General features: G+C 36.6%; 1 long non-coding RNA gene across 1 annotated transcript in view; it reads right to left on the bottom strand.

Annotated features, from left to right (window-relative positions):
* Positions 1–12,632: 12,632 nt before the first annotated feature.
* LOC142413896 (uncharacterized) overlaps positions 12,633–24,438 on the bottom strand; it is a 100,572-nt gene continuing 88,766 nt past the window's right edge. The window contains exon 7 of the long non-coding RNA XR_012776922.1: positions 12,633–12,653. This is a non-coding gene — a long non-coding RNA (uncharacterized LOC142413896). The remainder of the gene's footprint in view (positions 12,654–24,438) is intronic.

Here is a 24,438-nt window from a genome sequence, read left to right as displayed (position 1 = left end):
ACAGGTCCTCAACTGAAAAGTCTTAGTTCTTCGATCTTGCACAGCAGAACTGAAGTATTAGCCGTATTTCTTCCACGGGTATTTACAGTGGCACAAAAGTACTCAACAAAGAGACAGTATGTGGCATAACTTGTTAGTTCAAGTGGAGCTTTAAAGAAATCAAGATCCTGAAATAAACCTGGATTTGTAAGTTAGCCAGCTCTGTCTAGCCATCAAATGTTCCATCAGGCCAACCTAGCTATGTGAACATTCCCTAATATCAGAAGGTCTCTTCCTGCATCAAGGAGAGCAAAGCAGCCAGGTGAATGCTGATTGCAATCTCCACAAAACAAATAAGTGAGAGATAGGGGCCAAAAGCATTCATATTGGTTTCTGCATGTATGCCATTTGAGGGTTAATACTGAAATGTGGGATATTCTCTCCATGGCAGAAAATTCAGAGACTGAGCACAATTTCCTCATCTCAATGAAATGTAGAAGATCTTAGCACCTGAAAGTTTAAAGCCCAGTAACTAATTATCTTTATGAGAGGAAGAAAACTTGTGGTGAAATTCAAGAGAGACAAAATAGTACAAAAATCAATGCCAGAAATAATTTTTTAATGAGCCACAAGACCCCTTTTTCTTTCTACAAATTCTTTGCATCCAAATGGAGACAGTGTCACAAACCACCTCTTAAGGAAAGGGTTTTATTTTTGCATTCCAGCCCTCAAAACTACAACAGAGAAGCAACAACAACAGGTGTTAATTTTGCCTATTATTAAAATCCTGTGTAGTGGCTCTTCTCCAAAGAATCTCCATAAAGGAAATTCGCTGAGAAAATATGGAGCAGTGAAAAATGACAACCAATTACAATGACAACCAGTTCTAACCAATTAACCATATACCAGAACATCCCTTGAAGCTTTCTGTGCTTGCCTCACTTCCCTATCTAAGGACAGGAGTTTTGATTGGTCTGAAAAAAGGAGGAAATAAAGGTATCCCGCCAATATTTTCCCTTCTGGGCTCTTTCTAGTAACAAAAAAGACATACTAGTCTACAGCTGAACTCCTTAAAGGACTGTTCTCTGGTTTGCACATAGTAAAATTCTCTCCACTCTAGATCAGCAAAGGAAGTTGCATCAAATAAAAGGATTTCTGTTTACCTTGTGTAGGAAGATATTTCCCAGGTTTATAGATAACCAGAAAATTTCTCAAAGGTCCAATCCTACAGCCACTGCATCATTAATTTCAGAAGCAGCTAAACACTAAAAGACATCACTGTGAGTTGCAATATTATTAGATGTTTGGTACTTCCATCTTTGGGGAAGCCTGATAAAGCCAAAGCCCATTTGTATTTAATCCAATCAGTAGCAGAGACCCACTAATAATGGCAAGATAGAGTCACATCCAAACAGGCACCACTGTACTTTAAATATGCAGTAACTACAGTAGACTTTTAAAACAAAGTAGAATAATTTATGAGGAGCATATGAGGGGTTAAGAAGGTGAATGAAATTCTGTGCAGAGAGGTCCTGGAATAAAAGCTACAAAATGTAGCTGTGTAATCAGTAAAACGTTTTATTTGCATTGCCATGTTTGGGTTTCTTTTCAATCACAAGCACCAAAGTCAAAGTGGGACTCTGATCATCTCACTGCAGTTTACCAATCAGGATTATATGCCAATGTGTAATGAAGTGGAACTACATGATGTGACAAAATGTGATGTGACAAGTAAATTTTAAAGGAGAACCCACTAATTTGGAACCAGTAATTGCTACAATTCAAACAGCCCCATTACTTATATACTGAATTTTCAAAGCTGGATTTGTGGCATATTTTTAACTGGATTAAGTGTCAACTTCAACGGAGCAATTAGCATTTTTAAAAAATATTTCTCATCAACAGAGTACTATTTATCACCTGGCAGGTAATAATTTCTTATTCCTACCTTTAGTACTGCTGAATATTTTCTCTCAAATAATATATTCAATCAAAAGAACACAACATTTTATGCTAATGTAATCTTTGTACAGCTTTAGCTAAAATCTCAAGTGCTGATAATTACAAAAAAGTCTGTGATGGGATTCCAGAAAACTGGCATTTTATTTATTTATTTTTATGGGGACAAAAATTCAGCAAATTCTTGAACAAAGTTCAATAGCACAAACTGCAAGTATTATCTTTCCATGTCTTGTATTACTAGCCTAGGTAGTGAAAATAGATCTGGAAAAGAGCAGACAACACACTGCAAAGCTTCTGGAGAACTTTGCCATCTACAAACCACACACACTACTTTGGAAAGGTGACACTTCAACATTTCAATCTGTTAGTTTCTTAATTAGAAAAAAATGTCCAGGTTCTAAACAAAGTAGCACTCTGGTACAGAGTAACCGTATTTTAGGATCACAAAAGTTACTCTGTGAAAGTTAATATAAAGTATTAAATAGTCCACTGGGCACCACCACAATCCTTCCACAGGCAGAGATTTTGAATGATGCGGAAGCATTTAGAAAAAATAACAAGTAGCATAAAACATGAGAGTAATCCTAAATACACGATCATAAAAGAAGGACTGGCAGGGAAGCCTGCAAATGTATACATCATGAGTCTTTTCATCTTTCTAGTTAAGACCTTAAAATTTCTGAACTAGTGTTCTTCAGTATGCAGTAAACAGTTAGTCAACCTTCACATACAAACCACAGAAGGTACGTACATATCTCCCAAAATAATGTCAGAGCACACCTGATAACACTAACAATGAATACATAATTTTTCTATCCTAATAACAAAATTACATAAATATTCAATCTCTTTAGGAACAGAAAGCACTGAAAAATCATAATTGTCTATTTCTTAAACAAAAGGCGTATCTAGTTCACAAGATGTAACAAAAACTGTGACTTCCTCTTGACAATACTTTTGGAAAGAAGAAATGTCATTGTTCATTTAACAATTAGAGGTTTGGAAGGTGATCTCCTTGACAAAAACTGTCCATCTTTGATTAGTGTTGCTTTCGCTTATAGTGCAAGGCATCTCACATCTATTACAAATGAAGCCTGCATACTGAATCAAACAATTCTTAATTGGTCAGAATTCTATTTAAAGTCTTGGTTTAAAACATTCTAACTAGGAAAAAAACCCTAGTTTTTCTCATAGATGTGTCCATTTGTAAAAATTTGTAACATATTGATAGCAATTAATACACATGTAGACAACTAGCATAGCTTGCAGTAGGTGTTCCTGAAGCACTAGAGTAGGCTGGTGACTGAGATGGCACAGATCTTTACCAAAAAGTTGCAAGTGGCTCATCTTGGGCACTTCTCAACAGGTATACCAAACACGATGGTACGCACAACTGGAAATCTGAAAAGCTATTAAAAAAAAAAAAAGCGCTCTCTCCTATATATTACAGATATTGATTAATGGATTATATAGTCAATTGACAAGTCAAAGAAATATTTAGAAGCAGCCTCACAAAAATGATAATTATGAGACATGCTTTATACGTCTTTGTCAAGTTGTTCAGCAGTTTAAATTGGAAAGAAGATAGCTGCAAGCCAGCTGGCATTTGGTCATCTCCCTCCCAATTAAAATTGTAAATGGCACCTACTTCAATGGTAGTGTATGTTATACATTCTTATAAAACAGGTATTTTTGTTTTTCTTTTACACCTACACACTGGTAATATACCATCCTGACTAATTCCATTCCCAAATTTTAGCAAATGTGGGCTTCAGTAAACACATTTTCAATGTTTTTAACCAATACTTTGGAAGACTCATCAGATATGGACAGCTTGTCCTGGGATGTCAAAAAAGCCATTTTAAGAATAATGTCCAAGATAAGGCATCAAAAACAAGTGCAAATTATTTTACACTTTGACTACTACTGAGTTATTTAGCCGTTTTAAGGAATTTATAGCAGCATTAAGGTGGAACCTCCTCTTCTCTGATCTCTGAAGTTTTGTTTATAACCGCTTAATTTTCTGCTTTTATTAAGCTTGTGTTACTAATTTAAAATAGGGGGTGGAGGGAAAGAGACAGTCAACCTCATTTCAACTGCTAACACAGGTTTACTTATCAAAATCATCCACTGACAGAAGATGTTTTTGGAAAGATAACTGTACCAAAAGAACTGATGTGCATATGCGTTTTGCCCACTTATCACAGCCTGCTATTTCGTCCTACGTAAAGCTCTGCTGTGTAAGAGTACGTTTAATTAATGTTAGTAAACCTTTGCACACTTGTGTTTTGGGGTCACTAATACATAATTGTGATTGTGCATGTGTTCATGGAAGACCACATTTACGTTTCGATATATGGGACTTAAGCACAAAGTCTTGCTAAAGGTTTCCAGGTATCAGCCTATATGCACAGTAAACTGCCCATTTCTGGTTGTTTATTTACTGCTTCAGATGTTTTTCTTACACCTAAACGGTTTTCTCCCTAGAGATTTCATAAAGGATTCAGCCACAGTTCAAGCTTCTGCACAACTTAAGTAGCTTCAATGCCAATACCAACCAGCTCTGAATAGTAAACAGACTGAAATTTTTATTTTTGCGTCTGTAACTGGCTTGGAACATTTTTAAAGCTAACAAAATACTAGAAACCCTCAACACTCACTTGAACACTACTGCACATTATCAGCTCTATTTTGCAGAAAACTATAAAGTATCTTTCAATTCTTTGGGTGAGGTACTAATATTATCATGTATTAAACAGTTCCATAAAGTACATAATCATTTCTAATCTCGCACATCTTTAGCTTTCTCATAGTCAATACCCATAATGTTTGTTTCAATATTAATTGCACAAATTTCAGGCCGGATTAAACAGCACCTAAAAAATAAATAAATAAAAAAAAAATCAGAGAAACCAGAAGGAAGAGGCTTCTTAAGCTCTTTTAGCAGCTTAGAAGTAAATCATAAAATGTCAAGCTACCAAAATTGGCTCAGATAAATACAATTTTTCCTGAATTAGTTCACTAAGCTTTTATCCTTCCTGAACACTTTCAAGTCAATCCTAAATGCTGTGCTTACCTTAATATTGAAGTTATGCTACAACACATACAAAAGATTTAATATATGAGTTATTCTTAAAGTGAAAGAGTTTGTCTATCTTCATTTAAATAAGGAAAATAAGGAATTTATTTGGCATCAGAAGGAAAAGCAAAGTTATTAAGATAATTTTTAGGTATTTTTCTTCCATTTAGCTAAGGGATTCCACTGGATGCTATCTTCTGTTATACCCATTATACACTTCAAAACTTCACATTGTGGTGGGTTGACGCTGGCTGGACGCCAGGTGCCCACCAAAGCCGCTCTGTCACTCCCCTCCTCAGCTGGACAGGGGAGAGAAAATGTAATGAAAGGCTCCTGGGTCCAGATAAGGACAGGGAGATCACTCACCAGGTACTGTCATGGGCACAACAGGCTCAACCTGGGGAAATTAGTTTAACTTATTACCAACCAAATCAGAGTAGGGTAATGAGAAATAAAACCAAATCTTAAAATACCTTCCCCCCACCCCTTCCTTTTTCCAGAGCTTAACTTTACTTCTGATTTTCTCTACCTCCTCCCCTCCAGCGGTGCAGGGGACGGGGAATGGGGGTTGCGGTCAGTTCATCACACGTTGTCTCTGCCGCTCCTTCCTCCTCAGGGGGAGGACTCCTCACGCTCCTCCCCTGCTCCAGCGTGGGGTCCCTCCCACAGGAGGCAGTCCTCCGCGAACTTCTCCAATGTGAGTACCTCCCACGGGCTGCAGTTCTTCATGAACTGCTCCAGCGTGGGTCCCTGCCACGGGTTGCAGTCCTTCAGGAACAGACTGCTCCAGTGTGGGTCCCCCACAGGGTCACAAGTCCTGCCAGCAAACCTGCTCCAGCGTGGGCTCCTCTCTATCCCGGGTCCACAGGTCCTGCCAGAAGCCTGCTCCAGCGTGAGCTTCCCACAGGGTCACAGCCTCCTTTGGGGCACGTTCACCTGCTCCGGCGTGAGGTTCTCCACGGGCTGCAGGTGGATATCTGCTCCACCATTAACCTGCTCCATGGGCTGCAGGGGGACAGCCTGCCTCACCATGGTCTTCACCACGGGCTGCAGGGGAATCGCTGCTCCAGCATCTGGAGCACCTACACCCCCTCCTTCTTCACTGACTTTGGTGTCTGCAGAGTTGTTCCTCTCACATGTTCTCACGCCTCTCTTTGGCTGCCGTTGCTCAGGGTTTTTTTCCCTTCTTAAATATGTTATCCCAGAGGCGCTACCACTGTCGCTGATGGGCTTGGCCTTGGCCAGCGGTGGGTCTGTCTTGGAGCCGGCTGGCATGGCCTCTATTGGACATAGGGGAAGCTTCTAGCAGCTTCTCACAGAAGCCACCCCTGTAGCCCCCCTGCTGCCAAAACCTTGCCACACAAACCCAATACAATATCTCGAATCTTGCAGCTATTTAGTTTCATATATTCACATTTTAACAATAATATAGTTATGTCTGGTAGTAATTACATTGTCATAATTACACCATCATATTTTCAAATGTTTAAGGCTTTATAAAGTTCAAACAAGCTGTCATTTCATATTCCACAGGGCTTTTATTCTTTTTCTGTGACCTATGATAAATCCTGTTAATACTAAGTCATACACTATATATGGATGTACATGGACATATATAGAGTATACAATTTAGACACTGTATCCTCAGTTTTGGATACAATGCCCAGAACGTATGAGGGCAAGCGTTATAAAGGAAATATTTAAAAACAACAATTATGTAAAATTGAAACTCTAAGCCTGAAAATAAAACCTCAATGTTTTTCAGCACACCAATTTCAAAAAATCTGTATTTTTTAAATGGCTACAACATTCATGAAATAATTAAGACACAAATTCCAATGGAATTTTGTATTCAACTAGAGTTTGGCTACAAACCTCAAGTTTAAAGGTTGTATTTATCCCCCCCCCCCCCCCCCCCCCAAATGCCAACATCTTGGAAACCTCACCAATATCTGAGATTAACTTTGCTCTTGTTCCTAAACCTGCAAGATTTTCCACAGAGGTAGATTACTCAGGCCATGAAGAATGTTGTCAGAGAGCCCTTGATTGTGGCCTTAGTAGATAAGACATGATTCTATCAGCACTGACAGATGTTCTTTCCTCTCAGGAAATGGCCACCAAGGATAAAAGTTGCTATCCGCATATAAAAAAGATTAATTTGCATTTGAAGCCCTATATCCATTCCCCAGAATCTCCATCCCTGAGAAAAATAAGGCCTGCACTTCCTTTACAGTACTGGCAGCCCAACATAAATACACAGTTTTTCAGTCATATTTACCTGCCTCCAAGGACTATCATTGGGTATGTAGTATTAAGGTCACTACTATACATACTGCATTCTAAGCATTTGGCTCACCTCTTCCTGCTGTGCAGTGAAGTCTGAGAGAATATTTTTGTCAGGCAAATACATCTGTGCATAAGTATATTTGAGAAGAAATACATGTAAAAAAAAAAGACCGACTTTGGTGTGTGCCTGGAAGCTTATACAAAAACCATTATTGTGTATATATACATCTTATCCATGAAACTACCTAGAAACTACCCGCAAAGAACTGATTTCATCAACAATGTATTAAAAAAAGACTAATATTAAGACTAATAAAAGGATTAATACTGAAATCCTCTCCAATGCATGTATAAATATATTTGCAGTGTGAGTCAAACATACATATAACTTAGCATAAATTACAATTCATCTAACCTTAAACGGATCTGCAGTTCAGAAAAATATTGTGTATTTCCTCTGAGGTTAAAGACGTCCTAGGGCAAAATAACATGGCAGATTAACAATACAAAACAAGGGGGAGTAAAACTTGTACTACACAAAGTAGAGTATTTTCAATCCATCTGATATTCCTGAACCTGCTGAGAGATGGTGGTCAGATGCAGTACAACAGGCTTTCTTAAATCTAAAACAAAGGATATTAAATTTCAGCACACAACACTGGTCAAACTCCTCTTCCCCAGGGCAAATTCAAGGCTTGCAAATAGACGCAAATATATTTTAAAGGTTAAAATACTGCACTTAATTATTTATAATTGAGCAAAATCCATGGATACAAAAAGCAATAAAAGGTAAAGAAAATACAAGATTGCTGTAGTCCTTTTTTTTTTTTGTATGATTTTGTGAGTTAGTGGTAAATGGATCCCCTTTATGATTCTTAGAAAATTTAATATCCTGTTTTAGAAAACATTTGGTAAATGTGCCACCATGCAAATTAAATACACTGCAGACGATGGCTATAACATGTTAATTCTCCTTTTTCAACAATAATTTTCATCTTAAAAATAGGCACATTCACACAAACATATCTTAACATAAATAACAGATAAAGGAATACAGCCTGGTGAGTGTCATCTTTGTCAACAAGCAATCAAAAGGTGCTTCTATAATGTCAATGGAGGTCAAGGAGTTTCTCAGTACTTCAGTAATTTTAAACCAGTCTCAAGGGAAAAATACATCGAACAAGCAGGTCCCTTTAATTAAACAAAATATTTTGCCTTCTAACTGTAAAAGATTAAATCAAAAGCAAGAAAAAATTAAATACTGGATTAAAGAGAAATTATTTTTTTAAAGTGCTGAAAGTAATCCCTGTAGCTGTTCTTTAACGGCAATATAAGCATCACTGGCAATTCTTTTGGAAACCTATAAAGAACATGAAACACATTTGGGATAAAAGGTTATTCCAGTGTTCATTTTTAATACAGTAAACTTGTATGTTTATAATTATTCTTTTAGAAAACATCTTTGCCATCAACTATAAGATATTTAAAGAATCAGTCTACTCTAACTGCTGTTTAAAGTGCAACTCCAAACTCTCTGTAATCATTTCCTGAATCAGTACAATTTTATGATGGAAATATCCTGAAGTTCTTGGAAAAAACACATTTGAAAACTAACATCTCTATTTTTAGCGCACCTGAATAATCTCCCAATGGAATAGGTGGGTAAGTGAAGAGAACAGTAATACAACCTTTACGCTGCTGCTACCACTGCATCAGCCTATTCAGGGATCAAACATAACAGAATAAAAGTTCTTCGTTACATACTGTAACAACTGTAAAAACTTGTAAACAATGAAGAAACCATCTTTTCCAGATACAACAGTTAAGGAACATCTGCCTCCTAAACACCTTGATATGGGGAACAAAATACTCATTTTCTTTGATACTACAACAAAATCAGATAGCTTCTGGGTAATGAGGCAGAAATATCCACTTCATGAGGACAACCATCAACATGCCTGTAACAATCAGAGGTTGAGGAAGACTAAGAATAAAATATAAAGTTGTAGGATTAAAAAAGAAGAAAAAAAAAAGGACTATTTCATAAAACTATAAAGATTAAAAAGGTCAGTTTAGAAATACAAGCATATTTTGGCACAGACACGTGAAAGACTTGCCTTTCACTAGCACCACATTAACAGCAGGCACTGTGATCCCACTAATAAAATCAGAGTCAGTAGACTTAGCAAGAAAAGTAGTCTTTTAAGGAAGAAATTTCTCCACTTTCTCCAAGTCACTTACAAAGGCTTGTTACCCATTAAAATGCCGAAGAAATAAATCCGAATACCATCTACTAGGAAATAAGAACAATATCGTGACCATCTCTAAACATAATAGATTCAGTGACAGGTCGACTACTATATATTCTTGTCCGGTTGCCAAAAAGCAGTTTCTCAACCCCGTAATAGTGAATGCTGATTTTTTTTTTAACATAAAATGCAGACCTTTAAATTTTTAATAGAATTATTAGGAGAGGACTAATTATGAATACAAAATAGTTTTCATATTAAAACTGTCCTACATTCTTTATCTTGAAGATAAAGAATAGAATAAGAACTTAGTTAGCTATGTGAATTTAAACTGTGAATAAAATGATGCATCTCCTTATTGTATAAGGAAATACAAACAATATAATTTGAAATTATGAGATCACTAATGAAAATTTCACTGAAAATTTATATATAAATATATAACATTAAATAAGCCTTCCAATATTTCTATGAGTTAGCAAATTATATTATTGTCATTTTTAACCAGAAAATAATTGACATATCTGTATATTTAATCCAAATTTTAACTAAATCTGTGACAGAGTAGGGAATGTAAAGAGAAATACTAACTCTTGTTTTCTTTTTCTAATTACTTACTCAAATCATGCATCGCATTTCAGGCACAGGAGTGCTATAACCAGCCAGATTATGGTCTGATCCAATTCCTATTCAAGTCAATGGAAATCTTTTATAGACGTTAGGCTAGATCCCTGTATGAATCAAAAAACCCTCTACATTTATTCCTATTCCTCTTCTGCTTTTCACCTACTCCTTTCCTTCAGTCCCCAAAAATGCAGGGGGTCTATTGAAATTATTTTTTTCCTTCAGAAAGTGACTTAGGAAGGACACTACATTTTGGTATTCCTGAATTCTCAATGTCTAATGGAAAGAATTTGAAAATATCACTGCAAAGAGTCCAAGAATGTATCTGTACATATTTTCATTTTGCATATCAATCCATAATGTCCTTCTAAACTTCATCTGAATCTTTTCTTTTTCTCTGCTTTTTTTCAGACTATATAATAGAAATAAAATAGAAGCTTTGCTTTTCAAGCACAACCAAGCCAATTAAGGGATCCAAATTACTGGATAATTGATCGCATTTTGACCTTTGAGAACTAATCTAGGGAATAAAATGGCAGATCATTAACAGCTCAAGAAAAACAATTCCTGTCTACAAGTTATATTAATCCTTCATATAAAATAAGTATAAAAATGTCTATATAATTTACTTATCAGCATTTTGGTGCACTTTTTATCTCCTTTACATTAAAAAAGCTAGAATCTAATACATTATTTATTTTTAATTTAAGTATATTTTAATCTCAGGTTTATTTTCTATGGTGTTCAGGGATATTCACCATAACAAAAAAATGTCATAATATAAGTTAAAGGTGGAAGACACCTATTTGTTTATCATTACTATGATTTTGATTACAGATGAGGACTGGGACGAAAGCACACAAAGGCCCTGTGGTTAATATTAAATTTTGCAGAGAGCCTTCGGGTATATTAATGTCCAAATGTAGGGTTGAAATTTGGAGTACCCTACATGTCCACAGAGCTATTCAGTACGATCTGCATAGAGCTACTAGGAAGATTCCTGCTATCAGAGTAAACACCCTGTGCTTTGTTCTGAGTTAGGTAGAAGTCTCTGCATAAGGCCGGGGCTAGTAACAGATTTCAAGTTGGAGTTCAATACTTAAAAGAGTACAAACAGTTCATTGTATTACTGCATCTTAGATGACCAGAGCCTGAAAAAAAAATGAAAACATTTCTACAAGACAAAACAGCTTTACTTTTTTGTTTTGTAGAACATCAAAACTAACCTTAAGTATAGTCCTAGCCTTATCCACAAGCAGTAAGTGAAGTAAATTAAAATCAGCTTCTACTAGACCTCATTCTAGCTCATGGGTCATGCATGGCAAATGGTCACTCCTGGCAAATCCCTTCAGTGCACAGGTCTAGAAGAGGCTGTCCAATGCATAATAATTACTTTTAACATTTACATTTGCAGACTAAAATAGCAAAGAACTTAAGACAAAGCAAAATGATACAGAATTAATGCAGTCTATGAACCTAAGAACTGTAATTCAGGCACTGCAAATTTTTACAAGATTGAGACATTTCAGAATTGCTGCAGTGCTTTCTGTCACACAGGCCCAGACTGTAAATAGTTCCAGGAGTTTTAAAGGATTCACCTCCCAGATGCAGAGAGAAATAAAAACAGTAAATTCCAAAAAGCTTAATGTCTGTCTAGGTGGAAGGGCAGGAGATGGAAATGAAATCTCTCAGTAAAAGACAGCCCTAAAAGAATAGAATTTTTTTTTGTCTATTTTTAACATTTAGATATTTATTCCATGTTAGACAAAGCATAAGGTACATGACTAAATACAGAGATACCCAGGAAACTCAGCTGTACTGGGGGGGGGGGGGGACACGGGGCACGAGAAAAGCCAGTGTGATAATGAGAGAAGACTACAATAAATTAACAGTACACTTGATTTTAAGCAGGTTGGGCCACTTATGCACACAATGGAAAAAAGTATTGTTCACAAGCTCTCCTGTGAACTTGGGAAGGCTGCAAGATCTACAAAAGCAACTGATTAATACCTGCACAACCAGAGATGGACACAACCTTTGAAGAAAGAAAATTTAAATTCTACAGATTTCTAGGCAGGGTGCCTGAGGTGACAGTTTGCTCAGCTCAAAGAAAGAAATCTATTTACACTTCCAGCATCACCAGGTAGCTAACCAGCTAGAATTTTCTAAATGTCTGTGCCTAAAAGGGAGATTTCACAGGTGCAGCGGCTTCTTTAAGCTCCTTCTTGATTGCAGCAAAAGAACAAGAAAAAATATTGTAAAGTTCACATGACAAACACAGCCAGCCAAACAGCTTACATTATATAATAAATAAATAAATAACACTTGAAGTAAATGCCATATGGGTATTTCAGAGATCAGTTGCAAAAATGAAAATAAAAAATACATTAGAGAAAACTTAAGTCAGAAGACTGCTTTGTTAAGCAGATGCACTCACCCAACTTTTACAACTGTGTGTCAGATACAGTGAAGATCTGAAGAGACATACCATGCACGATGAAAGATAGTTAACCTACAGTATCTGATGAGAATAGACTACTTTTAAATAGAGTTGGAAGACTTCCAAATGGCTATTAATGCAGGCTCAATTCAAATGCCTGTGTTACCCTCCTTCAAGATCATGTCTCTCTCAAGCTAAAGTAGGTAGGCAAGTGATTAAGCTGAAACTTCTTGGTTGCTGAATACTGACTATCTGTATTTTTACCATCAATTCCACATTCCTCTGGACTGTCACAACTTGAGCCTTGAGCCATCCCTTAGTGCAAAGAAATCTTTAACTAAATGCTAGTGAAGCTGAAACCCAACATGTTCCTAAAACAGAATAAAATGCTTTGGAAACATTATCTTCAACTGTACAATGGTGTCCAAAATACAGAGTTGATAAAATGAAGTACAGTTATACTTCCTAAGAAAATGGTAGTCAAATAACTAGGATTAATCCACTGTAGTACTGTGTAATCGTAAGGCTCGTGTTGCAGTCAGCAACTAAGCACCACACAGCCGCTCGGTCACCCTCCCACCCTCCCCCAGTGGGATGGGGGAGAGAATCGGGGGAAAAAAGTGAAACCCGTGGGTTGAGATAAAGACAGTTTAATAGGACAGCAGAGGAAGAGAAAATAATAATAATTATAATAATGATTAAAAAAATGTACAAAACAAGTGACACACAATGCAATTGCTCCCCACCCGCTGACCGATGCCCAGCCAGTCCCCGAGCAGTGATTGCTGCTCCCTGGCCAGCTCCCCCAGTTTCTATACTGAGCATGATGGCATATGGTATGGAATAGCCCTTTGGCCAGTTGGGGTCAGCTGTCCTGGCCGTGCCCCCTCCCAGCTTCTTGTGCACCTGGCAGAGCACGGGAAGCTGAAAAGTCCTTGACCAGTGTAAGCACTACTTAGCAACAACTAAAACACCAGTGTGTTATCAACATTATTCTCATGCTAAATCCAAAACACAGCACTATACCAGCTACTAGGAAGAAAATTAACTCTACCCTAGCTGAAACCAAGGACAGCTAGCCATATTTAGAGAGAATGTCTACCAAACTGATTCAACAGCTACATGGGCTTGTCGTCATATGTGACTGAAATCAGAGGCTATGTCAACACCCAAGGGAAAAAAAAACAAAAACAAAACCAAAAAAACCTCCAAAGGCCTAACCAATTTGTTACTTACTAGAACAGACCAACACTCTTTTGGGAGATTCTCCTGTAGGCATTGCTAAGCATCCCAAAGTCATTGCAGAAGAACAGTTTGGCTAATTCTTGTAAGAGGGTTGGTTGGTTGTTTTCAAAGGATGGACTCAAACAAATGTAAACAAAATGCAGCATAAACAAAATGTCCCTTAAACCTCTGCTTCTAAAAATTTGCAAGCCATAAGCTGAAAAGTTTGCCTTAAACTAAGAATTGCCACAATTCAATAAAAGTTCATACCTTCAACTCCTCTCACTGTAACATCTAGAACACAGTATTATTAATGTTCTCTTATTCATCCCTTCTTAGATGATAAAAATGCAAACAGGAATTAAATCCTTTTTAAATTCCTGTAAAGACGCAGGTCTCAGTTAGTGTTTGCAGACTAAAAAGAGCATAAAATTTTCAAATGAGCAGAGAAATATTTTCACTGGACGTTTACAATTTGTGAAATCAACATTTTCCAGGACAAAGTCTGTTTTAATAAGTCTCCTAAATTAAACAATTATGAAAGGAAAAAGTTGAAGTTATTTGAAAAACCCTTCCTGATATTGTTCAAATGAAGTTCTTCATGTAGAATCATGATTACTTCTGAGTTCAAAATGGGAATAAACATATACTTAAAACTTCAACACAAGGAAGAAAGAAAGTCAACTTCCAAAACAGACCCTTGAAAAACAGCTAAATTAGGTACTTCAAGTGATCCACAAGGCCTGTTTCAACAGTTTTACTTATTTCATTTAGGATTTTGATTTTTTTGGTACCAACTGGGAAAGGTATTTAGCTTCCAGCTGAAAGCTGTTTTTTCAGCATCACAAGACTTTCTTAGAGAACAGGAAACCAGGTTTATATCAGTTACTGTTAGTAGGCACTATGAACACATTATTACACACTAAGTGCTGGATCTACCAAAATTTAAAAGAAAATTATTTTTTCCTTACTTGCAGCTCTCCAGATGCATGTTAACAAATCCATAACACCATAATATGCATGGAGGAACTATCGTAGGTGTGTACATAAAGAAGAAAAATGTCATGTCACCTACTCAAAGGTAAACCTCGTGGTTGCATAGAGTGAAGATGCACAGTAGCTGCTGGTAAACCTGTAATGTTGGGGCTTTATTAAGATTTATAACCATTTCCACTAACCCAGTTGTGTAATAAGAGCAACACCAGGTTAATAGCAATTCCATCTCAGTGTTTGTTTGTTAAATACAGCAATTCACACAATAAGATATTAATCAAATAGATAGCTCTACCAGTTACAACAAGGCCATAAGTTGAATGCTGCAATAATTAACACACCCACACATTCACTTACCTTATCCCATGAGTAAAAATTAGCTTAGCTCTCCTTTAGAAGTTGGGTTTTTTTCCCCTATAATTCTAAAATCACAAAATCTCTTTTGCTTACATTTTGAGAATAAGATCAAATTTTTTGCAGTCTCACCTATGGGTCACAAACTTCCAACAACTGACAGCATAATGTGGCCTATATCAAGCCTAACTGTTGTACAGAGAACTAGGAAAGTACTAAAGCCAGTCATTAACAAAGTTGCCTAGTATTAAGTATGAGGATTTTTTTCCCTAGAAAAATGAAAGAGAAAAAAAAAAATTTAAAACTATGCCTATACTTACCAGGGGTATTTTTGTTTACAGATCTTGAAGATTGTCTTTAAAGTACAGTGCAAGACGGCAGTTAGTAAACAAAAATGGAGAAACCAAAGCAGATGATACAGGTAACCGGTCATCTAGCATAAACAATGAATTGTGAATTTTAACTCCCTCAAGCCAAAAGTAAGTGGTACAAGCTCTAGACAAGAAGCTATTTCCAGTGTACATTAACAAGGAGTTTATTGATCTTACAAAACTCACAAAAAGGTCAGCACATTTCTTGGCATCTGCTCCTGGCACTTTATCTATTAACTATTTGCGTATAAACACATGTAAAGACCTTTTACTTTCATGTCATGAAGCACTACTGAAAAGCTACAGCTATTATATCAGTGGAAAAATGACAAGCCGATACATATTCAAAAAGTAACAGATTTTCAAACTAGTGAGAGAAAATTATCAGCTAGTCTGACCTCCAGCAGAACAAAGGTAAAATAATCTCATTCAGCATTGTTGCATCACACCAATACATTCGTAGCTAATTTCTTGTAGCAAAGATTTAAAATTAAGAAGGAAGCTATCACTTCTCTCACTAAGTAAATATTAAAAATGTGTATATACTTCAAATATTCATTGGACCTTATATGACTTTCTGCTAGGTTAATCTACTATCAGTGATTTCTTCCCCCCTTTAAATCATAAAACTAAATATTCAAAATTTATTAAATATAATAATTTTAAAAATCATTTTGCAGCTGTTAGCTGAACACACAGTAATCCATGTGGTAATAAATAATGCTCTACAGTTCACCCACTTCTAGTTGAACATTTTGTTTTTCTGGATGAGATCTTAAGACAGGTTTCTTCCTACTTTACTGTGATAGCTAGGTAAATGTCTCAGATCATCTACTAACGTGGATGTTGTAATTTATTTTCGGTTTGGGGTTTTTTTTCCACATGTCTGAGGAAGACAACATACATCACAACACTCCACACAATCAAAAAATACACCACAGTCAAAGGAAATTGTAATGAGCTGATCATACATCTAGATTAACAGCTGCTAATGAGATTAAGCCAACTTTTTCTGTATCAGTCTTGCTCTAAAGGGTTCTTCCCCAAAAGGACCCCTCAATTACAACAGTCTGGTACCATGATATAGTTCTAAAAAGTCCTTATTTGCTCCTCTGTCCCAAACTACTCCTCACAAAATACAACGTACTAGTCTTTATTGAAAACCAGATTTATGTCAAGCCAGCTTCTCTGAAGTTCACGAAGTTGTAACCGATCCATTCATTTGCTTTCCTAGCAATAGAAAATTGGTGTTTTATCTTCTTGTGCTTTTCCTTCACCATTTTAAAGATCCAGAGATAACAGGTAGCACAGATATGAACAGTGTTCTAATCTCATGTGGTACGTTCTATGTTCCTAATGGCAGATAATAGATTCTAAAGTGCCGAAGTCATTTATGACTCAATCCTTTCAATACATTACATGTGCCTCTTTTCATACGGCAAGCAGCAGTCCCAACCCTGGGATTTCCAGATTGCTGTATGAACAATCTGTGTAACATTACTACACACTCAGAATTACTGCTGTCACTTTGCAACATAGAATTCATTCAATTCAGTTCTCTGAAACCTTGGGCTAATTTCCACAGCACCTAGTGCCACTGCAATGCAACTACAGCTTCTCCTTCGGATTTTACTATTTTGTTTGAGGGGAACTTCATGGCAGCAAGATGACAGGATATCTTTTCAGCTGTGAGGAAAACAATGTTTTCTCTCTCATATACACTGAGCTCAGAAGGGTACAAGAGCAGCAGAACCTAATCACTGTGGTTGTACATGCAGAATATAGTGAGTCCCTTTTTTTTTTATCTTGAAGGTAGCTTAATAGTTTGAGAACAGAGTCTTATTAATGTAAATGAAGCTCTAATAGCATATTGCATGAAATTCTTTTTATTAAGCATTTCTTTGGAAAACAGCCTACAAACTGGATTAATCCACTGCACTGTATTTTCTGTAAGCACCTAACCAAAGTGACTTTTAAAACAGATTGCTGAGTAAACTTTAAAGTAGCCAATAAAGATACTTCTGCTGTAAAAGAAGTGTTTCATATGTAGTTAATTTCACACTTATTTGCACTGGAAAATTAAATTTTTACTTATCAACATACCACAGAAATACTGGAGAAAGCTCTGCTCTGATGTTCTACATAGTATTTTTTGCTTTAGGCAAACTATAATCAAATTAATTGATAATTAGGAAACTGACATTATAATCCTGGTAATATTGTTTAATTCTCCAATGGCACTGTCCACACTGCCAGGCCGTTTCATCAAAAAGAACAAAACCATTTTTTGTAACGCCTGAGAATGCACCTAAATTCCTGAATTATTTGTAAAAACAGAATCAAGGAACATTAATCATCTGTGTGCTTTTGAAAATAATACCTTAGGCCTTCTGTTCCTGAGCACTCAAAATTCTCTTTAAGTATAACGAGAAAGAAAGTAGGATTGAGTCTCTGTGACTGGCAGTAACATCTTACATTGATTCATTATCCACTTAAAATGAGAAGAAAAAGTGCAAATATTTTGTGGGCAAAAACAAAGAAAAATTAATTATCTGTCATTTAAAATAAAATGCTCTGGACTATTTCTAGACAAAGTTTAAGAGGCTACCCTCAACAGACTGAAAATCTGCTTTATTTTCAGATAGCTTTCAAATCAAGAGGCATTCTTCATTTGTTTTTAAATATCAAATGTGTTTTGAGTTGTAAATATTACTGACAGAGATGTCTTTCTGCTTCTTGTTCTCAGGCTTTTCTCATAAAACAAGTGTAATATCTAATATATTATAAATGAACTCTCCCTGACAGAAGTTGGGGTTTATCCTGTAGATCAATTAAGACTTAAGCATAGCTGACAATTATGCAAATTTGATTACTTTTTAATAGTCCATCAATAATTTCTTATGCATATTTCTTCTTAAATATTGAATCAAACATCAACACCAAATCCTGTTACAATTCTGCCTCAGTGGCTTAAAGATTGCATCCATTTGAGTATACATAGTATAGTTACTTTAAATTCCTGGGATATTGTGTATAGTCACTGCAGAAAAATTCTGTCCTAGAAAGCTGTATACAGTTACTGGTTGAATTTATTTAAACTCACAAGATCAGGAATGCAGAGCTAATTTGCCACACAGCAGAGAAACAGCCTCAGATTTCCAGCAATGGCTTCTTATCCTCACTCCTAAGATTCTTGTACCTCTGTGAGCACCTTTAAATTCTATTATTAATCTTCATGCTCTGTAGTGTAAGAAAGCAATAATCACCTGCCTTTTTTTTCCCACTTGGTATTTTGTGTCTGTAACACAAACTTGGAGAAAACTACCTTTATCTAGGAAGGTAGCTAAGGGTAGGTTCTTTATTGCGAAGTTGAAAGTAACACCAATTAAATAAATCATTTAGTGATCTACTGCTGACACTTATATTACATCCCTAACACAAGTGTTGACATTTCAGACCTGTTTAAACCAGCATAAGCCAATCGCACTGGTAAAGATGTCCATTCTCCTCACTGCTCTCCTGGATCCCTTCACCCCAGCTATTTGTTAAGAGAATTTCTACTGTTACACGATGAGCAGTCCTGAAAAAGGGCCTGTAGCTTCAGGTGCCAAGACAACATGGTCAGACTTTGTCTTCCCTGCAATGATCCATTTTTCACAGCATTTGCAACATGCCTTCCCTGAGTCCCTTGGGTGTGGGATACAGTGGCTGTCTTCTTGGAAAAGATCCCTGCATTCACTTAATCCTAAAACACTTATGAGGACGTATTTCCCTGTTTCTGACAATTTATTGGGCTAAGTCCACTGGCCCTTAAAGTTTCAGGAAAGCAAGTTACAGACAGACTTTTTTCCTGTATCATTTACTTTTAATAAGTATTAAAAAGTAAGAGTCAAAATATTTATCAAAAGGTCTGCAGCATCTTACAAACAGTATGCAGTACTCCATATAAACAGGGAGTATAAATACTATGAGTCACTGGCTGAGTCATTCTCCCCACTGCTTATCTTGAAGTTAAAAGCCTATTTCGTATATATGTAAACCTCCTCTTACTGGCTTGCATTGATGCCAAATGATAAAATAGAAATCCAGCCTGGAGGATCCCTCACAATTTTAAAAGGCTTAGAAGATCTGAACAATCCACATGCAAGATGCTAAAGGCACATGGCTGTAGCAAACCAGTTTCTTTCCTCACTGAATAACCCTTAGAAACTTATCTAATGGCTTGCTTGAATGATATAGTTCTATATATTACTAACGGCCTTATTACTCACAAGTAGTAACTATGGAAGAGTTATGAAAGGTAATCAGTCACAAGTAACTAACATGCACAATGTAACCACTTAGTTGCTCAATTCTGCAATGGTAATTATATTATTTAAATAATTACATTGGGGTGTTTTTTTTCCACCAGAGGTGCTAGTTAGATTAGATCTTTTTACTTTGTTGTATGGTTAATTTTTAGTGTTTTACATCAAAGATTTATACTGAAACAAGTCAGGAAATTTTCTTAAAGAAGAATCATTAATGTTGAAGTTCAAGTATAAGTAAATCAGGAACAGCTGGTGATTTGAAGTTTAAGCAATTGTGCTGCAAGTGAGGCCTAATAATTTATGACTGTAAATAGTGAGAGATCTGTAGGTGGAAGACAGTTTAAATACAAATAATTACTAATATTAACCACGCAAATCAACAGTGTCATGATTGTCATATTTACAGTCATGCTTACAGACTTGGCTGTCATGAATGTAAACACCCATGTCTTACAAGACAATTTCTCTTCTCAGTGTCAGATGCTACTTTTCTTTTGATATTTTTCTTTTCCTTTGAGAGGAAGCTCTGCTTTAATTCTTTTCCTGGGGAAAATTATTCTTACAGTGTAATTCCATTAGAATTCCAGTGGAGCCAGGGATTAATTTATCTGTGTCTTCATCAATCTAACAATTTTTATGTTCAGTTCAGCATTATTAACCTTTGTTTAATTTGTATAAACTTAATTTTGCATTTTCCCCAATCTTTCTTGTTTTTCCTCCTTTCCTGCTCCTCTCTCTCCTGGTAGGGGTAAATCAGCAATACTACATAAATAAAACCAGCCTTGTTAATGGTGAACACTGCATATATTGTGTCATATTCTTCAGGCACAAGTATTCTTACCTTGCTTCTCTGTTGGAAGGTATCATTTATAAACTTGGTTCTAAAAGCAAAGTATTTACTGACTCTGTCAGAATGCTCATGACAGCCCCCTCACATGACAGCCCCCCGAACTGCCATTCCCACATCTGTCAAGAAATCCTCTGACTCCAAATGCTCCCTAGGAGAACTCTGCTTGGATTCTACTTTTCCAAGATTTTATTACCACCCGTTTTTCAAGATTCTCTTACAATCAATTCAGTTGGGAATTCATCACTGTATCAGAACAGAATGGCATACACTGCATTCAGAAAGAATTTCAGCATGCAATTAAAGAAAAACATCTATTCCCTCTCTCTTCTTCCCCTCTTCTGTCTCCCCTCAGTAGATATGGGAGGTGAAGGTAAGTGAGGGCAGGAGGTGGAGGGGGAAGAAAACTACAAAGGTTATGAGTAAGGAAAATCATTGGACTTCTCTCTTTTTCTCCTCCCCTGTTCTACTACCCTAAGCTGACCTGGGGGAAGAAAACAGACAAAGGATATGAGTAACCATAATGCAAGTATGTCAAAGTGTCACATATTATTCTAACAAAGACATCTAATTCTGGAGCAGATGATGCTTTGAAGGTTTTAGAGCAAGTCAGCTCAAAAATAACATAAAGATAACTGTTTAGAAGTTTCACTTTTACCGGAAAACATCTTTGCCCTCTGAGGTGGAACAAGAGATCTGGAATTTTGCTCAATGCTGAAAATCCCTGCTTGCTTAGAAGGACCAGGTGTCATTCATATAGGGTTCTACTGTCCCAATAAGTCATATCAGTGGATGCACTGATGAACTACGAATCAGCACCTCAGGAATTCTTTTAAATTTTATTTTGTTGTGGTTTAACCCCAGCCGGGAACTAAGCCCCACACAGTTGCTCGCTCACTCCCCCCTCACTGGGATGTGGGAGAGAATCAGAATAGTAAAGGTGAGAAAACTCGTGGGTTGAGATACAGATAGTTGAGTAGGTAAAGCAAAAGCCATGCACGCAAGCAAAGCAAAGCAAGGAATTCATTCACTCCTTCCCATGGGCAGGCAGGTGTTCAGCCATCTCCAGGAAAGCAGGGCTCCATCACGTGCAACGGTTCCTTGGGAAGACAAACGCCATCACTCCAAACGTCCCGCCCTTTCTTCTTCTTCCCCAGCTTTATGTGCTGAGCATGACGTCATATGGTATGGAATAGCCCTTTGGTCAGTTGGGGTCAGCTGTCCCGGCTGTGTCCCCTCCCAGCTCCTTGTGCACCCCCAGCCTCCTCGCTGGTGGGGTGGGGTGAGGAGCAGCAAAGGCCTTGACTCTGTGTCAGCACTGCTCAGCAGGAACCACACCATCCCTGTGTTATCAACACTGTTTCCAGCACAAATCAAAAACATAGCCCCATACTAGCTACTATGAAGAAAATGAACTGTATCCCAGCCAAAACCAGCACTTTTTTTTTTTTTTACCCCTTCAGAGTTGGATCTATAACCTACCAGTGCATTGTCTTTCACTGCTCTCCAAGCATGCTTATTCCTTCCTTTAAATTGTTAAGAGTGTTTAACATATTCTTCCCCAATGAAAACTAGTAGCTAATCTAGCTAAAGACTAATAAGAGCACAATAGAAATAGGGTGCCAAATAATACTTACTTTGTTTGAACATACTCATATGGTCCAACAGTCATTTGCAACATACTTTCACCCCAAAAGATAAACTAAAGAAAACCTCTACTTTACATCTCTGTGCATGTGTGTATACAGCCTGCCTAGACACATAGGAAAATTGAACAAAATACCAGTTCACCTCTAGCACAAATGACAAAGTCAAATAACGATATTCAAAAGGTCTTTCACTGTATTAGGGAGTTTGAGGTTTCATAAAGGGATCCAAAGACCACAGAAGTCTGCTGCTCTTTCTCTGCAAGACCTTCATACTTTTTTTTTTTAATTTTTCTTCTATCTGTGTTTCACATTTTACAAATTATGTGCATTATGACAGTATCTGCACGTCCTGCTTGTGATCAGCTCTTCAGGCTACTAGACATTGAACTTCAGTCATAGTTCTGAACTTCTAGGTCCCTGAGTGCTTTTAGAAAAATTCATGTTGTCCCATTTAGACTAAAATCAATTATTGGATAATTGATAGCAATAAAAGAAAATTCTAACAAACTAGAATCCCCGCTGTTTTAGCGATTCCTAATCTCAGCTAAAATCTTTTTTAAATTTCTATCATTTATTGTATGAAAATAGTAGCAAATTCCATAGTGGCTAAATAGACACGTACATGGGAAGATCTGTGTCTGCAATTTAATTAAGGATGCAAAACCATACTAAACTCTGGTGCATTGTCCATTAAGAGCAGAGGCTAACCTTGTTAGAATCTCAGTTGAACAATGCTTATGAGATAACACTAAGTACTTAAAGGAGCATAACCATTCAGATCAGACCAACAGGGATTTGAACATGTAATTTGAGTGTGGTTAGATATTGCATCTGAGGTTCAGATACCCATGTAATGGCTTCCATTTATTTGCACTAAGAAACATCCTTCTGTGGCTCAAAAACATCTTGGCCATAATTATATCTAAAAATCAAAGAAGCTTCACATAATTTCCAGCAATAAAACACAAACACAAGTGTGTACTGTATGCAAACAATAGTAACAGTAACAAAGACAATTTGGGAACTAGGACCATAGTGTCATGGAAATAAAATGACTGCTTAGGGTCAGGGAAGTAATGTCTGTGTAAAAGAAATCCTTTGCATAGATTTCATATTACTCTAACAAATGCAGCTCTGATAATAAGAACACTAAAGACCACTATGTATTTTACTTGGTATCTCTAATGGCCCACGCTGACCAGGGAACAAATGCAAAAGCTACAATTTTTTTTAGTTGTATTTTTAAGCAATTTATTCTTATTACTTAATTTATTCTCATTACAGTAACAGCTAAAAACCCTGATTAAGGATCAAGAACAAGGATGAAAAGACATAAATTACACATCATTGTACTTACACAATTGCCTATTGTGATACAAATATACACTGTGTGCATGTGTGTTTGTAAAGAAATATCAAGTTCTTCTTCAAACCAGTACTTTTTAGTGTAATTCCCCCCTTTCTACTTAAAACTTAAACAGAGGACTTCACAAAAATTTTCATGCAGCCAGGAGGTAGTATCTAAAAAGGCTAGTAAAAAGGCTAGTCAACTTTCAGCCCTAACAAGAAATTCAGCAGGAATTTCAACGCAGTCTCTTCACAGAAGCTAGAAATATGCTGAATAAATTAAGAGCCAAAACATTCTCCATTACCTTTTATTTGCCAACTAACTGTTCGTACCACTCACAGTTTGTCTTTTGGAGCCAGCTGCCCTAAATTATAACAAAGTACCAGCTCTTCTACACATACAACTGAGCATTATTTTCTGCTTTGAAGTCAACTACTAGCAAAGCCTCATATTTCTTAAGGGACAAAGGTACTTGCTTAGGCATTATGGAAAGTAATGCCTAGTTTTTGGATCCCAGGGGATATGGAGGATAAATCCTGATCTGCTCAGGCCTGTCAAAGTTGAGATGTTCCAAAATATAATATGCCTAAAGAGCTTCAGTGTAAAAAGACATACACAGTATTACCATTGCAATGCCTCCAGGATTAGACGGTATCTTTACAACAGTTTAGGATTCCAACTTTTATAGCCTAAATTCAATGAAGTACCACTTTGGAGAAATAA

Source organism: Mycteria americana, chromosome 8 (genome assembly GCF_035582795.1).
Source record: "Mycteria americana isolate JAX WOST 10 ecotype Jacksonville Zoo and Gardens chromosome 8, USCA_MyAme_1.0, whole genome shotgun sequence".
In the NCBI taxonomy this organism is placed as follows: domain Eukaryota; kingdom Metazoa; phylum Chordata; class Aves; order Ciconiiformes; family Ciconiidae; genus Mycteria; species Mycteria americana.
The sequence above is the reverse complement of the archived record's forward strand: the minus strand, read 5'-3'. Positions and strand labels throughout refer to the sequence as shown.